Below are 16121 nucleotides of genomic sequence, written 5' to 3'. Positions count from 1 at the left end.
GGGTGTGTGGCCTACATGAGTTTGCTGGAGTTGGGATTGTGCTGTGGCCTTCGGAGACTCTTTCGCTGCAGGTTTCAAGCAGCTCCAGCCAGTGGAAGTTTGAGCAAAGTTTTCCAGAACAGATAAGTGCGCTTTAAACTCTTGTGATTCCCATTATCTTTTGAATTCATTTATAATTAATATATTCGACAACTCCCAAGAAGTTTTACTACTGCCAGTAAACTTTATTAACATGTGTAGCCATCTGGCATGGCCACTTACAGCAAGAAACATGGACGTTCGCAAAGTCTAAAAGGAAATATGGACAATATAAGATTCAGGCAGGCACAGAGCCTGAATGTATATTTGTGAGCAAAGAATCCAGACAGCATCGAAACCCCCAACCGATTAGCATTTTAATGGTCCATCTCCGTAAGACAAAAGATTGATACTAAGGTAACCGATACAATCCCAGACATTTCTGCGCCACTCCCTGTAATCAGGAAGCATCAACAACAGGGTCAATGACCGCTTCGGACACGTCCAGCCATTCAGGCACCTGCCCCTTTATTGGCTCAGATCGAAGGCAGTGATCGAGCACTGCCCAATTAGTGGGGTCCAAACCTAAGGACTGCCCAAAAGAGCGTGAAACTCCCTAAGGATAAAGAGAGACACTACCATGTGTTTGATCTCTTTTGGATCTGGTGCTCTGACAACGTCCACCTCCAAGTGCAGCACCACCAGAAACAAGTCCAAGTTCAACGCCCGCTACCAGACGGCTGAGCCCAGCTGAGCAGCAGTTACTTCTCCAGACCCGATAGACCCAGATTCGAACAAAGGCCACTGTTCCTCTGACCTAAGCTGGGTGCCTGAAGTTAAGTACAGGTTGTCAAAGTTGTTAGGTGTAGTTTAACTAGTAGTGTTTATGTTGCATGTGTAAGTTAATCTTGTGTGTAAATTAAGTACCATTGATCTTGAACTAACAAACTGGTTGTTTGGCTCTTTGATCGATACCCTTGTGGGTGGTATCATTTGATACCTGGCGACTCTGAAAGCAATATAGTATCGATATCTAAAGAAAGAAGGGCAACCTTATTGACAGCCATATTTATAGCAGGTAAAAAAGGCACCACACTGCTGGTGGAATCTAGGAGGTTATGGAGAATGCAGGGCATGAGAAGATGAAGTGGTGGTAAATGTATGAGGACCAAGTGTGGGAAGAGAGAGAGAGAGGGAGGAGGGTGTCAGGAAAGGAGATTGAGTTTGCCTGTGACAGACAAAGGTGATCGGGGGAAGCACAGTGAAATGGTGGAGAATTGAGAGAAGCTGATCCATTTGTCCGTCGGCATAAGATCCAACTCAGAAGGCCTCGGTTGCTGTTATTATAGAAACATGCGGCACGGAAGGAAGCCATTCGGCCCATCGTGGTGATTCCCACACCAGCCACTGACACCCAACTGGAAGATAAAAACAAAAAACAGTGAAGAAGAAGAAGAAAACAGCGAGTAGGAAAATAAAGATAGAGATGAGATGAAATCGAGGGAAAGTGAAGGACAGAAGCAGCGGATGAGGCGCAGAGCGCAAACAGCAACTCGAGCAAAGCAGATACACAGAAGAGAGACCAAAAAATATGACTTAATGTGACAGAAGAAAAGCAATAATAGAATCAAGTGTTTAGATGTAATTTGCCTCATGTGATGACAAGAAGACCCCATCAGGTTATTTCCACCACGCCTGTGCATCGCAAATCTGGTGTCATACCAATGGGATTTAAACTGGTGAGGTTTAAACTTTCCAAGTGCTTACCTTTCAGCTTTCCCCCTGTCCCAAAATGCATGTCTTCAAGGGTAACCAGTGCCATCTCCTGCGCATTCTTTGCTTCTCATGATATGAGCAGCTGACTTCATCCCTGTGCCCTGAATGGAGTCTTACCTCCATCTGTCAAGAATATTGTGATGGGCCAGGGTTTAGAGAACCCCAAAGTGTATCATGGAGTTCACCTGACCCACAACTTTTAATAGATTGTGGTATGGGGAGCACACAGCCCACTCTACAGGTGTGGGACAGCAGAAATGGAAAAGTATTTTTTAAAGCAAAATAATGTTCATTCTATGAACTCACGTTAAACTTTTTAAAACATACAGTGAACATCTTAGCAACCATTAATTCAAATACAACCCCCAAAGTCTACAACACTAAGTAAACCTTGAAGCTTTCCTTTTTTTCACATCCATACGACTGAAAAACAAAACCTTTATCAGGAGCACATCAGGTTAAAGTCACTACTGAAAACATTTATAATTCTGAAATCACCAAATGATCAAGAGATAGTCTTTTGATGGCAGAGAGAACAGCAGTACACCTGCTTGGTCTGGCTCCAGCTCCAACACTGAAAATGAAACTAAAACACACCCTGCAGCCTGCTCAAAAACGAAAGTAAAAAGCTGACAGACAGCCCAGCTCCACCCACTCTCTGATATCACTGCAGGAGGAACACCCATTTCTTAAAGGTACTCTCACTACAGATATTTATATACACACCCATTTATAAACACCCATTTCTTAAAGGTACTCTCACATGACAATATGGCCTTGCAATTTGACCCCTCCTCCACCCTCGCACAGCCTCATCACCCTCCCTCACACTGGCACCTCGAGTCCACAATCCAAAAATACAACCATGCAGGCACAATCTCTCTGCCTACCTCCAATCCAAAGACAATATTCCACCCAGCTGTCGGTGCGGCTTGGCGGCACAGTGGTTAGAACTGCTGCCTCACCGCACCAGGGGCCCGGGTTCAATTCCGGCTTTGGGTCACTGTCTGTGTGGAGTTCGCACTTTCTCCCCATGGTCTGTGCGGATTTCCTCCGGGTGCTCCGGTTTCCTCCCACAGTCCGAAGATGTGCAGGTTAGGTGGATTAGCCATGATAAGTTGTCCCTTTGTGTACAAAGGTTAGGTGGGGTTTCGGGGATAGGGCGGGGGAGTGGGCCTAGATAGGGTCCTCTTTCAGAAGCTCGGTGCAGACTCGACGGGCCGAATGGCCTCTTCCTGCACTATAGGAATTCTATAATTCTATGGGTTCTTTAAGCTGCTGTTGTGGTGGCTAATTGATGAGACCTTGAAGCTTATGTGACTAAACATGAACACATTTATTGGTTGACTTTAACCATCTCCAGTCCCAAGTATGGTCTTGCATGGTGTTGCTCTCACCATGCAGGCTAGCTGTGGCTTCTAGACTATTCTTTGACAATGTGCCCACAAACTACACACTGTGGGTGTTGTAACTCTCCAATCCCATGTTAACCCTTGCTCTGCCGGGCTCCCTTACATTGCAATGCAAGCCATGCTTATCATCCAATCACCAACCTGCAACTCGAATCAATGCCTCCCCACTGACTATACTTTACACACCGTAACAGCCTCCCCGAACAGGCGCCGGAATGTGGCGACTAGGGGCTTTTCACAGTAACTTCATTGAAGCCTACTTGTGACAATAAGCGATTTTCATTTCATTTCACCACACCAGCCCCTCACGACACAAGGGAAACAAGTCAAAAGAAGAGACAAGGGAGGGAATGAGAGAAAATAGAATGCTAGCATGGTGGTGATGTTAACAGATGAGTAATCCAGAGGCGGCCCGGCCTAACGCTGTGCAGAAATGAGTTCAAGTCCCACCCTGGCAGCTAGTGGAATCTAAATTCAATTGTGTAATAAAGCTGGAAGAGAAAGCTAGAATCAGTCATTGTCGACCGAGTTAGCACCTGATGACGCAGCGACTGAAAGGGTCATGCGACCGGAGCACGCGAGGAAGAGCTGCTCAGAGTGCTAAATAAACCACTGTTGTAAGTCCACGGTCGCCAGTCATTAGGGCCCAGCCCATCTACAGTCACGGTGGTCATAAAAACCGGAGACGGTTGTTAAAAACGCTTTGGGGAAGTAAATCTGTTCTCTCATGGTCCGGCCTGTTTGTGACTCCAGATCCAACAGAAACCTGGCTGGTTTCTTCACAACACTCTGAAGTGGCTCAGCAATTATCATAAACTGCAGCGAATAAGATGACCTCAAACATATTTGGCGCGTCAGTCAACTCCAAGCCCTTTTCAGCCACAACACAGCGAGGTGGGGTCCAAGATGCCCCAGTTGGGCATAAATAAACATTTCAAGCAGAATTGCAAGTTGGTTGTATTGGGAGGGAGGGTGGGGTTTGCGAGGGCAGGAGCAGTCTGACCCTTGGCAGCAGGGACACTGGGGGTGGCCCTGGAATTTGGAAGCATGGGGATTTGGCAGGATTATTGTGGTTGGGGCAAGGTGGCGTCTTAAGGTCCGGTATCGCTGTGGATTTGGAATCACTTTGTGTGGGCTGTGGATTTTGACTTACCGATGTCCACCAGCCAAGGGGGCGGGGGAGGTGGAATATGGTCCTCACAGAGCCTCGGTGGGTGGGATTGGTGATGTCCTTGCCCTAATGGTGATGGGTTGTAAGCTTTGTGAGATTTCTCTCACACTCGAAACTTCTGCACCTCAGAGCTGCTGCTTTACATTTCGTAAACAGCAACAAAACAGGTGCTGACCATAATTCAGAAGCAATCAAAGGTGACGACAGGTGTGCATGCGAGTACCAATGTGTCATTGTACACACCCCTGCTATAAATTTCAGCAGAAATGGCAGGTGAATTATGCTTTTTGCACTTTGTTTTCCAACTTCTCTTCAAATCATTCTGAAAATCAAGGAAATACGTTCATGACTCAAAACAACAAAGGAAATGGGTGGCAGAGTGTCACAGTTGTTCGCACTGCTGCCTCACAGCACCAGGCAGCTGGGGTGGCAGAGTGGCACAGTTGTTCGCACTGCTGCCTCACAGCGCCAGGGACCTGGGCAGGCACTGTGGCACAGTGGTTAGCACTGCTGCCTCACAGCGCAAGGCAGCCGGGGTGGCATGGTGGCACAGTGGTTAGCACTGCTGCCTCACAGCACCTCACAGCACCAGGGTCCCAGGTTCAATTCCAGCCTCGGGTGACTGTGTGGAGTTTGCACTTTCTCCCCGTGTCTGCGTGGGTTTCCTCCGGGTGCTCCGGTTTCCTCCCACAGTCCAAAGATGCATAGGTTAGGTGGACTGGCTATGCAGAATTGCCCCTTAATGTCCAAAGATGTGCAGGTTAGGTGACTGACCGTAATCAATGTGTGGGGTTATGGGGTTCGGGTGGTGGAGTGATCTTTAGGAGGGTCGGTGCTGACTTGACGGGCCAAATGGCCTCCTTCTGCACTGTAGGGATTCTACGGTTATGGCCCAGCGAGCCTGCTCCACCATTCAATACGATCGTGGCCGATCATCTGTCTCTGCCCCACTTTACCGCCCACTTCACAGACCCCAATTCCCTGAGTGATCCAAACCCTATCTCAGCCTTCAACATATCCAACAATGGAGCATCCACAACACTCTGGGGTTGAGAATTCCAAAGATTTGCAACCGCTTTGAGTGAAGAAATTTCTCCTCACCTCAGTCATAAATGCCCCTTATCCTGAAACTGTTCCAAATTCCTGTTCCAAATTCCCCAACCGAGGGAAACAACCTGTCAGCGTCCAGCCTGTCAAGCTCCTTCAGCACCTGCTGTGTTTCAATGAAAATGGAAGTGAAATGAAAATCGCTTATCGTCACAAGTAGGCATCAAAAACGTCCTCTAAACTCCAGAGACAAATATAGGCCTAATTTACTCACCCTCTCATAGGCCCAATTTACTCACCCTCCCATTCCAGGGACAAATCTCGTGAACCTTCTCTGTGCTGCTCCCAATTCCAGTACCTGTATGTCCTTCCTGAAATATTCAGAGCAAAACTGTGTGCAGTAATATGTCATAGAATTTACAATGCAGAAGGAGGCCATTCGGCCCATCGAGTCTGCACCGGCTCTTGGAAAGAGCACCCCACCCAAGGTCAACACCTCCACCCTATCCCCATAACCCAGTAACCCCACCCAACACTAAGGGCAATTTTGGCCACTAAGGGCAATTTAGAATGGCCAATCCACCTAACCTGCACATCTTTGGACTGTGGGAGGAAACCGGAGCACCCGGAGGAAACCCACGCAGACACGGGGAGGATGTGCAGACTCCGCACAGACAGTGACCCACGCCGGAATCGAACCTGGGACCCTGGAGCTGTGAAGCAATTGTGCTAACCACTATGCTACCGTGCTGCCCTTAATACAGGTGCAGTCTCAACAAAACCCTGCGCAGGTGTAGGGCAGGAAGTTCTTGTGTTTGGGGGCCAGGTTGCGGGGGGGGGGGGGGGGATAGCGGCGTGGTGGTTTTGTCATTGGACTAGTATTCTAGAGACCTAGGGTAATGATTTGCCATCTGGGTTCGAAAATCATCACGGCAAACGGTGAAATTTGAATTCAATAAAAATCCGGAATTCAAAGTCTAATGTTGACCATGAAACCATTGCCGATTGTCGCCAAATGCCCTTCAGGGAAGGAAGTCCATTGTCCTTACTTGGTTTGGCCCCCACATCCACAGTGTGGTTGACTCTTCAATGGGCAATAATGCTGACCCAGCCAGCGACGCCCACACCCCATGAACAAATTTTTTAAAATTCCAAACCCTCTTGCAATAAAGGTCAACAATGCCTTTGCTTTCCAAAATGTTCGCTCTAGCTGCATGCTATCATAGAATTTACAGTGCTGAAGGAGGCCATTCGGCCCATCGAGTCTGCACTGGCCCTTGCAAAGAACCCCCTACTCCACCCTATCCCACAAATCCAGTAACTCCACTTAACCTTTTTGGACACTAAGGGGCAATTTATCACGGCCAAGCCACCTAACCTGCACATCTTTGGACTGTGGGAGGAAACCGGAGCACCCGGAGGAAACCCACGCACACACGGGGAGAATGTGCAGACTCCGCACAGGCAGTGACCCAAGCCGGGAATTGAACCTGGGACCCTGGAGCTGTGAAACAACTGTGCTAATGCACTTTCTTAATTACTTGTACATAAGAACATTTGGCCCCTCTAACCCGCTCTGCCAGTCAATAAGGCCATAGCTGATCTGGTTGTGGCTTTATTCCTGCCTGTCCTCACTCCGCCATTGCCTTCAACTCTCTTGTAGATCCGTGTCATATATTCGATAGCCCAGCATCCACTGTTTTCTGTGATGCCAAAGACGTTCAGCCCTCTGAGAGAAGAAATCCACAACCCCCCCTGCCGCCGCTCCCCCCCCCTCCCGCCGCCCCCCCACTTCCCCCCCCCCCCCCCGCCCCCCCACTCCCCCCCCCCCCCCCCCCCCCTCCCGTCCCCACCACCATCTCTGTGTTGAATGGGAGACCCCTTATTTTGAAACCATTTCCTCCAGGTTCCAGCTTGCCCTAGAAAGGGCAACATCAGTATTGACACTGGTTAACACTGCTGCCTCACAGCCTCGGGTCACTGTCTGTGCGGAGTCTGCACGTTCTCCCCGTGTCTGCCTGGGTTTCCTCCGAGTGCTCCGGTTACCTCCCAGAGTCCAATGAGGTGCAGGTTAGGTTTATTGACCTCACTAAATTGCCCCTCAGTGTCCAAGGATGGGCAGGTTAGGTGGAGTTAAGGGGGGGGTAGGGCAGGAGAGTGACCCTGGGCAGGGTGCTCTTTCAGAGGGTGGGTGCAGGCCCAATGGCCTCCTTCTGCACTGCAGTGATTCTATGACCGAGCCAGACCCCCTCAGAATCTTTCAAGTTTCAATAAGATCACCTCCCATTCTTCTAAATGAGTCTCGGTCAATCTGACTCAATCTTTCCTCGTAAGACAACACCCTCACCTGAGGAATGAACCTGGTGCCCATGTCTCTGAACAGCTCTCACTTCAAATATATCTCCCGCATAAATAAATACATAGAAATTGATTGCCCCAAGTGACACAGATATTTCCATTGCTGTGAATCAATGTGTCCTCTCACTCACTTTAAGTACTGCCACCACAGATCTGTTCATTTATTTATAGCAGTTTGGAGTCAATCATTCACCAGATGTCATATTACAGATATAGAACAACTGAGTCAGGACGATATAGACGGACTGATTAGATGGACAGAACAGTGGCAAATCGAATTTAACAAAGAAATGTGAGATAATGAATATTGGGAGGACTAAGAAGGGAAGGTAATAGGGACCTTGGTGTTTATGACCATAGATCCCTGAAGACAGGTAAATAAGAATCAGAGAATGTAGAAGGAGGCCATTCAGCCCATTGAGTCAGCACTGACCCTCTGCTAGAGCACCCTACCTAGGCCCACTCCCTTGCCCACTCCCCATAACCCCACCTAACCCGCACATCTTCGGACTGTGGAAGAAGACTGGTGATTCCGGAGGAAACCCACGCTGACACGAGGATAAAGTGCAAACTCCGCCCAGTCACCCAAAGTTGGAATTAAGTCTGTGTGCCGATTCTTTGATTGAGCTATTCAATTAGCCTCACTCCCCCTCTTTTGCCTGGTGAACATACAGGGCGGGATTCTCCACTCCCGCACTGAAATGCCCACACCGTCGAGGTTCACGACGGCGCGAAACGGCCACGATCCCGAATGATTTAGGCCCCGACAATGGGCTAGGATCAGGGCCGCGTCATCTACACGCACCAGGCCTTGTCGCCGTGTAAAGGCGTCGCCGCATAGATGACGTGGCTGCCGTCCTCTCTAAGTCCGCCCCGCAAGAAGATGGCGGGCGGATCTTTCGGGGCCGCGGAAGGAAGGAGGTCCTCCTTCAGAGAGGACGGCCCGACGATCGGTGGACACCGATCGCGGGCCACCCCACATTTGAGGTACCCCCCGGTACAGGATCCCCCCTCGCCCCCCCCGCAGGACGCCCCCCCAGCGTTCGCGTGCTGTTCCCGACGGCAGCAACCAGGTGTTGAACGGCGCCGGGGGGGACCCGCCGTTTTGGCCTGGCCACTCGGCCCATCCGGGACTGAGAATAGCAGGGGTGCCGGAGAATCGCCATTTTGGGTGTCTCCGGCGATTCTCCGGCCTGCGGAACTCGACCGGGCCCTTCCCGCTGCTTGGGAGAATCGCGGGAGGGAGTCGGACCGGCGTCCCGGGAAATTTTGGCGGCCCAGGCAATTCTCCCAACCGGCGCGGGAGTGGAGACTCTCGCCCACAATGTTTTCCCCCTCCAATTATTTACTCAATTGCTTGATCTGATGAAAGGCCTATTTAAGGCAATTAGTCCTTGCAGCCATAAGGGGATGCACAGAGATGGACATTAGTAACACTAGGTATGAAACGGAGAGGGGGTGAGACTGGACATGGGCATTGACACAAAGCAGGTTGATTCACTTGTGACAGTCAGTATGCTATCTGCACACATTTCAGTCCTCATGCAGTCATTGGAGCTGAATATCTTGCAAGAAGCATAACAGGCAATTGACACAATGTCATCTGTTATGGATCTATGCCTGTATTTAATATCCTCCTCCTACTCCAACATCCTCCAATGTACAATAATTGACACCACAAGAAATATACTATTCCCATATCAATGAAACAGTGGACAGCTGAGGTGTGAGACAAAGCTGTCAACTAAAATCTGGCAATCTACTGGCTATCCAATCTGAACCCCTCGATTAGATTCCAGTCTGTAATCAAAACCAGGAGCGAGATTCTCCGACCCCCCGCCAGGTCGGAGAGTCGACGGGGGCTGGTGTGAATCCCGCCCCCGCCGGTTGCCGAATTCTCCGGCACCGGAGATTCGGCGGGGGCGGGAATCGCGCCGCACCAGTTGGCGGCCACCCTCCCGCGATTCTCCGGCCCGGATGGGCCGAAGTCTCGCTGCTAGAATGCCTGTCCCGCCGGCGTAGATTAAAGCACCTCTCTTACCGGCGGGACAAGGCGGCGCGGGCGGGCTCGGGGTCCTGGGGGGGGGGGCACGGGGTGATCTGGCCCCGGGGGGTGCCCCCACGGTGGCCTGGCCCGCGATCGGGGCCCACCGATCCGCGGGCGGGCCTGTGCCGTGGGGGCACTCTTTTCCTTCCGCCTTCGCCACGGTTTCCACCTTGGCGGAGGCGGAAGAGACTCCCTCCACAGCGCATGTGCGGGAATGCCGTGAGCGGCCGCTGACGCTCCCGCGCATGCACCGCCCGGCAATGTCATTTCCGCCCCAGCTGGCGGGGCACCAAAGGCCTTTCCCACCAGCTGGCGGGGCGGAAATCAGTCCGGCGGGGGCCTAGCCCCTCAAGGTTAGGGCTGGGCCCCCCCAAGATGCGGAGGATTCCGCACCTTTGGGGCAGCGCAATGCCGGACTGATTAGCGCCATTTTTGGCGCCGGTCGGCGGACATCGTGCCGATACCGGAGAATTTCGCCCCAGGTATCCATTATTCGATATATAAACTATCCAAAACTCTCGATTAGATTCCAGTCTGTATTCACTCCCATTTGTCCATTATTCTATATATAAACCATCTGAACCCCTCGATTAGATTCCAGTCTGTAATCACTCCCAGGTATCCATTATTCTATATATAAACCATCTGAACACCTCGATTAGATTCCAGTCTGTAATCACTCCCAGGTGTCCATTATTCTATATATAAATCACCTGAACCCCTCGATTAGATTCCAGTCTGTAATCACTCCCATGTATCCATTATTCTATATATAAATCACCTGAACCCCTCGATTAGATTCCAGTCTGTAATCACTCCCAGATATCCATTATTCTATATATAAACCATCTGAACCCCTCGATTAGATTCCAGTCTGTAATCACTCCCAGGTGTCCATTATTCTATATATAAACCATCTGAACCCCTCGATTAGATTCCAGTCTGTAATCACTCCCAGGTGTCCATTATTCTTTATATAAATCACCTGAACCCCTCGATAAAAGAGGTGGAGTAGTAGCAGAAAATCAAGGATAGTTTAACGGCTGCAGAAAGGCAGTTCGAGGGGGATCTGCCTCCTGAGGTAATATGGGCTGAAGTTAGAAATAGGAAAGGAGCGGCCACGTTTTTAGGAGTTTTCTAAATGCCCCCCAAATAGTAATCGCGATATGGAGGAAGAAATTGCAAAACAGATTATGGATAGATATGGAGGTCTCAGGGCAGTTGTCATGGGTGACTTTAACTTTCCAAATATTGATTGGAACCTCTATAGGTCGAACAGTTTGGATGGGGCAGTTTTTGTACAGTGTGTGCAGGAGGGTATCCTGACACAATATGTGGATAGGCCGACAAGAGGTGGGGCCATATTGGATTTGGTACTGGGTAATGAACCGGGCTAAGTGTTAGATTTGTTTGTGGGAGAGCACTTTGGAGATAGTGACCACAATTCGGTGTCTTTCACTATAGCAATGGGGAGTGATAGGGCCATACGGCAGGTCAAGGTTTATAATTGGGGGAGGGGTAATTATGATGCGATTAGGCAAGAATTAGGGAGCATAAGATGGGAACAGAAATTATCAGAGAAAGGCACAAATGAAAAGTGGAGCTTGTTCAAGGAACAAATACTACGTGGCCTTGATAGGTACGTCCCTGTCAGAAAGGGAGGAAATGGCCGTGTGAGGGAACCATGGTTCACAAAAGAGGTTGAATATCTTATCAAGAGGAAAAAGGAAGCGTATGTAAAGATGAGAAAACAAGGTTCAGTTGGGTCGCTTGAGGGTTACAAGGTAACAAGGAATGAGCTAAAAAAAAAGGGCTTAGGAGATCTAGGAGGGGGCATGAGAAGTCCTTGGTGGATTGGATCAAGGAAACCCCCAAAGGCTTTTAACTCTTATGTGAGAAATAAAAGAATGACCAGGGTGAGGTTAAGGCCGGTCAAGGACAGTAGTGGGAACTTGTGCATGGAGTCAGAAGAGATAGGAGAGGCGTTGAATGAATACTTTTCTTCAGTGTTCACAAAATAGAGGGGCCAAGTTTTTGAGGATGAAAGTATGATTCAGGCAGGTAGGCTGGAGGAAGTAGATGTTCTGAGGAAGGATGTATTAGCAATTTTGAAAATCCTTCGGGTCCGCAAGTCCACTGGGATGTATCCTAGGATTCTTTGGGAGGCAAGGGATGAGATTGCAGAGCCTTTGGCTTTGATCTGTGGACCTCTAGGTGTACAGGTGCACAGGTCACTGAAAGGGGCAACACAGGTGGAGAAGGTAGTCAAGAAGGCATATGGCATGCTTGCCTTCATTGGCCGGGGCTTTGAGTATAAGAATTGGCAAGTCATGTTGCAGCTGTATAGAACCTTAGTTAGGCCACACTTGGAGTATAGTGTTCAATTCTGGTCACCACACTACCAGAAGGATGTGGAGGCTTTAGAGAGGGTGCAGAAGAGATTTACCAGAATGTTGCCTGGTATGGAGGGCATTAGCTATGAGGAGCGGTTGAATAAACTTGGTTTGTTCTCACTGGAACGACGGAGGATGAGGGGTGATCTGATTGAGGTCTACAAAATTATGAGAGGCACAGACAGAGTGGATAGTCAGAGGCTTTTCCCCAGGATAGAGGGGTCAATTACTAGGGGGCATAGGCTTAAGGTGCGAGGGGCAAGGTTTAGAGTAGATGTACGAGGCAAGATTTTACACAGAGGGTAGTGGGTGCCTGGAACTCGCTGCCGGAGGAGGAGGTGGAAGCAGGGACGATAGTGACATTTAAGGGGCATCTTGATGAATACATGAATAGGATGGGAATAGAGGGATACGGACCCAGGAAGTGTAGAAGATTGTAGTTTAGTCGGGCAGCATGGTCGGCATGGGCTTGGAGGGCCGAAGGTCCTGTTCCTGTGCTGTACTTTTCTTTGTCCTTTGTTTGTTCTTTGAATGTTGTTCCTCTGTTCAAGAAAGGGAATAGGAATGACCCTGGTAATTATAGACCGGTTAGTCTTACTTCGATAGTCGGTAAGTTAATGGAAAAGGTCCTGAAGGATAGGATTTATGACCATTTGGAAAGATGCAGCTTAATCCGGGATAGTCAACACGGATTTGTGAAGGGTAGGTCTTGCCTCCCAAATTTGATTGAATTTTTTGAGGAGGTAACTAAGTGTGTAGATGAAGGTAGAGCAGTTGATGTCGTATATATGGATTTTAGTAAGGCGTTTGATAAGGTTCCCCACGGTCGGCTCATGAAGAAAGTAAGGAGGTGTGGGATAGAGGAAAATTTGGCCAACTGGATAAGTAACTGGCTATCACATAGAAGCCAGAAGGTGGTGGTGGATGGAAAATTTTCAGACTGGAGACCAGTTACCAGCGGTGTACCACGGGGATCAGTGCTGGGTCCTCTGCTATTTGTGATTTTTATCAATGACTTGGAGGAGGGGATTGAAGGGTGGGTCAGTAAATTTGCTGATGACACCAAGATTGGTGGAGTAGTGGATGAGGTGGAGGTCTGTTATAGGCTGCAAAGAGACATTGATAGGATGCAGAGCTGGGCCGAAAAATGGCAGATGGAGTTTAACCCTGCTAAGTGCGAGGTGATTCATTTTGGTAGGAAAAATTTGAATGCGGATTACAGGGTCAATGGCAGGGTTCTGAGGAATGTGGAAGAACAGATTCCAGTCTGTAATCACACCCAGGTATCCATTATTCTATGTATAAACCGTCTGATTTCCTCGATTAGATTCCTGTGTGTAATCACTCCGAGGTACCAATTATTCTATATATAAACCATCTGAAACTCTGGCTTAGATTCCAGTCTGTAATCACTCCCAGATATCCATTATTCTGTATATAAACCATCCGAACACCTCGATTAGATCCCAGTATGTAATCACTTCCAGGTATCCATTATTCTTTATATAAACCATCTGATCTCCTCTATTAGATGCTCGTCTTTATTCACTCCCAGGTATCTATTATTCTATACAGAAACCACCTGAACCCGTCGATTAGATTCCAGTCTGCAATCACTCCCAGGTACCAACTATTCTACATATCAACCATCTGATCTCCTCGATTAGATTCCAATCTGTAATCACTCCCAGATATCCATTATTCTGTATATAAACCATCTGAACACCTCAATTTGATTTCAGTCTGTAACCTCTCCCAGATATCTGTTACTTTATATGTAAAGCATCTGAACCCTTCGATCAGATTCCAGTCTGTAATCACTCCCAGGTATCCATTATTCTATATATTAACCATCTGAAACAGTCGATTAGATTCCAGTGTGTAATCACTCCCAGGTATCCATTATTCTATATATTAACCATCTGAACACCTTGATTAGATTCCAGTCTGTAACCACTCCCAGATATCTGTTACTTTATCATAGAATTTACAGTGCAGAAGGAGGCCATTCGGCCCATCGAGTCTGCACCAGCTCTTGAAAAGAGCACCCTACCCAAGTTCAACACCTCCACCCTATCCCCATAACCCTGTAACCCCACCCAACACTAAGGGCAATTTTGGACACTAAGGGTAATTTTATCATGGCCAATCCACCTAACCTGCACATCTTTGGACTGTGAGAGGAAACCGGAGCACCCGGAGGAAACCCACGCACACACGGGGAGGATGTGCAGACTCCGCACAGACAGTGACCCAAGCCGGAATCGAACCCGGGACCCTGGAGCTGTGAAGCAATTGTGCTATCCACAATGCTACCGTGCTGCGCTATACAAACCATCTGAACCCCTCGATTAGATTCCAAGCTGTAATCACTCCCAGATAACCATTATCCGAGATATAAAATACCTGAACCCCTTGATTAGATTTGAGCTTGCAATCACTCCCAGATAGACATTATTCTATATATAAACCATCTGATCTCCTCGATTAGATTCCAATCTGTAATTATTCCCAGATATCCATTATTCTACATATAAACCAACTGAACCCCTCGATTAGATTGCAGTCTGTAATCACTCCCAGATATCCATTATTCTATCTATAAACCCTCCGAACCTCTCTATTAAATTCCAGTGTGTAATCACTCCTAGATATCCATTATTCTATATATAAACCATCTGAACCACTCGATTAGATTCAGGTCTGTAATCACTCCAAGATATCCGTTACTTTATATATAAACCATCTGAACCCGTTGATTAGATTCCAGTCTGTAAGCACTCCCAGATATCCATTATTCTACATATCAACCATCTGATCTCCTCGATTAGATTCCAATCTGTAATCACTCCCAGATACCCATTATTCCGTACATAAACCATCTGAACCCCTCGATTTGATTCCAGTCTGCAATCACTCCCAGATATCCATTATTCTATACATAAACCACCTGAACACCTCGATTAGATTCCAGTCTGTATTCACTCCCAGGTATCCATTATTCTATATATAAACCATCTGAACCCCTCGATTAGATTCCAGTCTGCAATCACTCCCAGATATCCATTATTCTATACATAAACCACCTGAACACCTCGATTAGATTCCAGTCTGTAATCACTCCCAGGTATCCATTATTCTATATATAAACCATCTGAACCCCTCAATTAGATTCCAGTCTGTAATCACTCCCAGGTATCCATTATTCTATACATAAACCACCTGAACACCTCGATTAGATTCCAGTCTGTAATCACTCCCTGGTATCCATTATTCTATATATAAACCATCTGAACACCTCGATTAGATTCCAGTCTGTAATCACTCCCAGGTATCCATTATTCTATATATAAACCATCTGAACCCCTCAATTAGATTCCAATCTGTCATCACTCCCAGGTATCCATTATTCTATACATAAACCATCTGAACTCCTCGATTAGATTCCAGTCTGCAATCACTCCCAGGTATCCATTATTCTATACATAAACCACCTGAACACCTCGATTAGATTCCAGTCTGTAATCACTCCCTGGTATCCATTATTCTATATATAAACCATCTGAACCCCTTGATTAGATTCCAGTGTGCAATCACTCCCATGTATCCATTATTCTATATATAAACCATCTGAACCCCTCGATTAGATTCCAGTCTGTAATCACTCTCAGATATCCATTATTCTATATATAAACCATCTGAACCCCTCGATTAGATTGCAATCTGTAACCACTCCCAGATATCCATTACTTTATATATAAACCATCTGAACCCCTCGATCAGATTCCAGTCTGTAATCACTCCCATGTATCCATTATTCTATATATAAACCACCTGAATCCTTCAATTAGATTCCAGTCTGCAATCACTCCCAGGTATCCATTATTCTATATATAAAC

General features: G+C 47.7%; 1 long non-coding RNA gene across 2 annotated transcripts in view; it reads right to left on the bottom strand.

Moving 5' to 3' along the window:
* Positions 1-221: 221 nt before the first annotated feature.
* The window catches only part of LOC140411124 (uncharacterized), a 129307-nt gene continuing 113407 nt past the window's right edge, over positions 222-16121 (bottom strand). The window contains exons 2-4 of one of the 2 annotated variants that reach the window (XR_011940827.1): positions 5699-5795; positions 5479-5590; positions 222-1436 (exon numbers count right to left, since the gene is read on the bottom strand). This is a non-coding gene — a long non-coding RNA (uncharacterized lncRNA). The remainder of the gene's footprint in view (positions 1437-5478; positions 5591-5698; positions 5796-16121) is intronic. The other variant, XR_011940826.1, reaches the window with a different exon arrangement.

Source organism: Scyliorhinus torazame, chromosome 4, assembly GCF_047496885.1.
Source record: "Scyliorhinus torazame isolate Kashiwa2021f chromosome 4, sScyTor2.1, whole genome shotgun sequence".
In the NCBI taxonomy this organism is placed as follows: Eukaryota; Metazoa; Chordata; class Chondrichthyes; order Carcharhiniformes; family Scyliorhinidae; genus Scyliorhinus; species Scyliorhinus torazame.
Note: the sequence above shows the minus strand (reverse complement) of the source record. Positions and strands in the feature narration are given on the sequence as shown.